Genomic DNA, 5,370 nt, shown 5'->3' with positions numbered 1-5,370 from the left:
TTTTTAGTTAAAATTCACTTTTCTGGACTTTACTATGAGTTTGTGTGTTTTTCTGTAATTTCAGGTATTTTCTGGTTGAAATTGAGGGATCTGAGCAAAAATCTGATTCAGAGACTAAAAAGGACTGCAGATGCTGTTGGATTCTGACCTCCCTGCACTCGAAGTGAATTCTTTGGAGCTACAGAAGCCCAATTGGCGCGCTCTCAACGTCGTTGAAAAGTAGACATCTTGGGCTTTTCAGCAATGTATAATAGTCCATACTTTTCCCGAGATTTGATGGCCCAAACCGGCGTTCCAAATCAGCTCAAGACTGCCCGGCGTTAAACGCCGGAACTGGCACAAGAATGGGAGTTAAATGCCCAAACTGGCACAAAGCACAAGCACACACCAATGGGCCCGGAAGTGGATTTTTATGTCATTTACTCATCTCTGTAAACCCTAGGCTACTAGTTCTCTATAAGTAGGACCTTTTACTATTGTATTGGAATCTTTTGATCACTTTAGATCTTAAATCATTGGGAGGCTGGCCTCACGGCCATGCCTAGACCTTGTTCTTATGTATTTTCAACGGTGGAGTTTCTACACACCATAGATTAAGGTGTGGAGCTCTGCTGTACCTCGAGTATTAATGCAATTACTATTGTTCTTCTATTCAATTCAACTTGTTCTTGTTCTAAGATATCACTTGTTCTTCAACTTGATGAATGTAATGATCCGTGACACTCATCATCATTCTCGCCTATGAACGTGTGCCTGACAACCACCTCCGTTCTACCTTAGATTGGGTGGATATCTCTTGGATTCTTTAACCGGAATCTTCGTGGTATAAGCTAGAATTGATGGCGGCATTCAAGAGAATCTGGAAGGTCTAAACCTTGTCTGTGGTATTCTGAGTAGAATTCAATGATCGAATGACTGTGACGAGCTTCAAACTCGTGATTGTGGGGCATTAGTGACAGACGCAAAAGAATCACTGCATTCTATTCCGACATGATCGAGAACCAACAGCTGAATAGCCGTGCCGTGACAGGGTGCGTTGAACATTTTCACTGAGAGAATGGGAGGTAGCCACTGACAACAGTGAAATCCTACATACAGCTTGCCGTGGAAAGGAGTAAGAAGGATTGGATGAAGACAGTAGGAAAGCAGAGAGACGGAAGGAACACAGCATCTCCATACGCTTATCTGAAATTCCCACTAATGAATTGCATAAGTATCTCTATCTTTACCTTTATGTTTTATTCATCATTCATAACCATTTGAGTTTGCCTGACTAAGATTTACAAGGTGACTGATAACTACGATTTTAGGAAATTGCACGATCGGCAAAAATTCCTTCCGGCAAGTGCACCGGTTATCGTCAAGTAAAAACTCACAATAGAGTGAGGTCGAATCCCACAAGGATTGGTTGAATGAGCAATTCGGATTAGAAGTGTGTTCTAGTTGAGCGGAATCAAGATTTAGATGAGAATTGCGGAATGTTAAATTGCATGAATTAAAGAGCGAGAAGCTAAATTGCTGAAACTAAAAAGGGATGGGGGTGATTGCATGAATTTAATTGCAGAATATAAAGAGAAAGTGGTAGATCGGAAATGGGGAATTCATTGGGTTTTAGGAGATATTGAGATCTCCGAATCAAAACATTTTTATCCCTTCCTCAACCAATGCATTCATTGAATTTTGCTTGGCAATCTTATATGATTGGATCCCAATCCCTTGGCTCACCAATTCTCTCTAAAAACAAACAAATTCCCAATCCCTTGGTTTAAATGTTCATAAGAAGAGATGATGCTCGATCACTGATTATACCACACAGTTTCATGAACCACAATTTGGTAGGATTACATGTCACAATATCCATCCAAACCCCAATCCAATTCACTGTGAGAAAGCTTCTCTAGCATGAATCCTCCATTCCTTTCCCAAGGTTCCGAAGGATTCCAATTATGGATAGTTTCTTTCCCAAGACAACTAACCAATGGAATTAGATCGAGAAGCTTTCTAACAAAATTCAAGAGAAAAGGTTGAAGAAGAAGATAAAAACTATTATTGATTCATTGAATTACAATAGAGCTCCCTAACCCAATGAAAGGGGTTTAGTGAGTCATAGCTCTGAATTCAATTACAAAAAGTATCAAAACTAGCAAAAAAAATGATCCAAAAGTAAAGTCCTTTCTAACTTAAATTCTATCATATTTATACACTTTCTAAATTGAGCTTCTGTTGTGTTTCTTGGGCTTTGAGGCCTTTCCTTGATTTCCTTTTGCTTTGGGTTTATGATCCATAATCCTGATGAGGCTGCTGATCCAATTCTGTAACATTCATTGAGCAAACTTAGTGATAAACAAGTAATGACACATGACTCAACAAATTGAAATTCCAGACTCATCAATTCTTCAGGCCCAATCCCATAAACCATGATATTCAATTGGGTTTCATACCAGATTATGTTTAAGTCAATGTTTGTGCTCAAATCCTAACTTAAACTGCAATATCTTTGGCCCAGAAACCCTTTCAAAAAGTGGCGTTTAAGTTGCAGTTTAAGCTTCAGTTTAAGGTTAAACTGAAGCTTAAACGTGGAAATGGAAGAAAGCAAACACGGAGTGTGAAATGTCGAACACGTTTAAGCTTCAGTTTAAGGTTAAACTGAAGCTTAAACGTGGAAATGAAGAAAGCAACCCTGGAAGAGAAATTGGGTCGAACACGTTTAAGCTCTAGTTTAACCTTAAACTGGAGCTTAAATGTGGGAATGAAGAAAGCAACCCAGGAGTGTGAAATGTCGAACACGTTTAAGCTCCAGTTTAACCTTAAACTGGAGCTTAAACGTGGAAATGAGAAAGCAAACCCTGGAGTAGAAAAATAGTCGAACACGTTTAAGCTCCAGTTTAAGGTTAAACTGGAGCTTAAACGTGGGAATGCTCCCTGGTGCATTTCTCATTTATGGCGTTTAACTTCCAGTTTAAGGTTAAACTGGAGGTTAAACACCAGTTTCAGCTCTTCTCAGCCTTCATGATTTTGGCGTTTAAGCTCCAGTTTAAGCTTAAACTGGAACTTAAACTCCACATGTGATATTCAAGCTTCCTTTATTGATTTTGTTGCTTCCTTGCCTAACCTCTTCTTCCCTGAAATCATCCAAACAACTGCATCAAAGTCTTGCAAAATTTCATGAGAATTCTTCCATGCATAGCATTCAAGTAATATAACTAAAAACTCATGGAATTTGCATCAAAATCATACTGTTTGGATGGTTCATTGCTTTGTTATTCATTTAACCATTCTTGGTTACTTTAAGCTCAAGAAAGTGCATAAAACAACTAAAACTAACAGAAAAATGCTAGTGAAACTAGCCTAAGATGCCTTGGCATCACAACACCAAACTTAATACTTGCTTGTCCCTAAGCAAGTCCTGAGTTATTTGAGAAGAAAGTATGAAACAGAAAGCAATTACATTGGCTATATTAGCAAGCATTTGAAGTTCATCAGAAGGGTTTTATGTAGAAAGTTGCAGCATCACTTTTTCATTCTTATCAGGTAAGATTATCACTTTTTCATTGCATCCATCAAACACTGCTAAGGCCTCTTGTTATTCTTATGTCCTTGGCACTTTTCCTTTCTTTGTTTTTCTTTTTCTTAGAGCTCCTTTGCTCCTTGTTTGCTCAGTGTCATGTGTTGCACAAGCCTTTGGCATTTTCTTTTTCTTATCAGTTGGTGCGCGAAATTGTGATCACTACAACTTCACACAACTAACCAGCAAGTGCACTGGGTCGTCCAAGTAATACCTTACGTGAGTAAGGGTCGATCCCACGGAGATTGTTGGTATGAAGCAAGCTATGGTCACCTTGTAAATCTTAGTCAAGCAGACTCAAATGGATATGGTGATGAACGAAAATAACATAAAAGATAAAGATAGAGATACTTATGTAATTCATTGGTAGGAACTTCAGATAAGCGCATGAAGATGCCTTCCCTTCCGTCTCTCTGCTTTCCTACTGTCTTCATCCAATCCTTCTTACTCCTTTCCATGGCAAGCTTAAGTAAGGGTTTCACCGTTGTCAGTGGCTACCTCCCATCCTCTCAGTGAAAGCGATTGCATATGCTCTGTCACAGCATATCGGAATTCATCTGTCGGTTCTCAATCAGGCCGGAATAGAATCCAATGATTCTTTTGCGTCTGTCACTAACGCCCCGCCTTCAGGAGTTTGAAGCACGTCACAGTCATTCAATCATTGAATCCTACTCAGAATACCACAGACAAGGTTAGACCTTCCGGATTCTCTTGAATGCCGCCATCAGTTCTCGCCTATACCACGAAGACTCTGATCTCACGGAATGGTTGGCTCGTTTGTCAGACGAGCACTCGGTTGTCAGGCGATCAACCATGCATCGTGCAATCAGGAATCCAAGAGATATTCACTAAAGCCTTGATCGCTTGTAGAACAAGAGTGGTTGTCAGTCACCTTGTTCATGGGTGAGAATGATGATGAGTGTCACGGATCATCACATTCATCAAGTTGAAGAACAAGTGATATCTTAGAACAAGAACAAGCGGAATTGAATGGAAGAACAATAGTAATTGCATTAATACTCGAGGTACAGCAGAGCTCCACACCTTAATCTATGGTGTGTAGAAACTCCACCGTTGAAAATACATAAGAACAAAAGTGATCATTGGTTTCGGCCCCAGAGAGGGAACCAGAAGAACCAAGATGAAAATACAATAGTAAAAGGTCCTACTTATAGAGAACTAGTAGCCTAAGGTTTACAGAGATGAGTAAATGACATAAAAATCCACTTCCGGGCCCACTTGGTGTGTGCTTGGGCTGAGCAATGAAGCATTTTCGTGTAGAGACTCTTCTTGGAGTTAAACGCCAGCTTTTATGCCAGTTTGGGCGTTTAACTCCCATTTTGGTGCCAGTTCCGGCGTTTAACGCTGGGATTTCTGAGGGTGACTTTGTACGCCGGTTTGGGCCATCAAATCTTGGGCAAAGTATGGACTATCATATATTGCTGGAAAGCCCAGGGTGTCGACTTTCCAACGCCGTTGAGAGCGCGCCAATTGGGCTTCTGTAGCTCCAGAAAATCCACTTCGAGTGCAGGGAGGTCAGAATCCAACAGCATCTGCAGTCCTTTTCAGTCTCTGAATCAGATTTTTGCTCAGGTCCCTCAATTTCAGCCAGAAAATACCTGAAATCACAGAAAAACACACAAACTCATAGTAAAGTCCAGAAAAGTGAATTTTAACTAAAAACAAATAAAAATATACAAAAAACTAACTATATCATACTAAAAACATACTAAAAACAATGCCAAAAAGCATACAAATTATCCGCTCATCACAACACCAAACTTAAATTGTTGCTTGTCCTCAAG

Source organism: Arachis hypogaea, chromosome 4 (assembly GCF_003086295.3).
Source record: "Arachis hypogaea cultivar Tifrunner chromosome 4, arahy.Tifrunner.gnm2.J5K5, whole genome shotgun sequence".
Lineage (NCBI taxonomy): Eukaryota > Viridiplantae > Streptophyta > Magnoliopsida > Fabales > Fabaceae > Arachis > Arachis hypogaea.
This window is presented reverse-complemented; position numbering follows the sequence as displayed.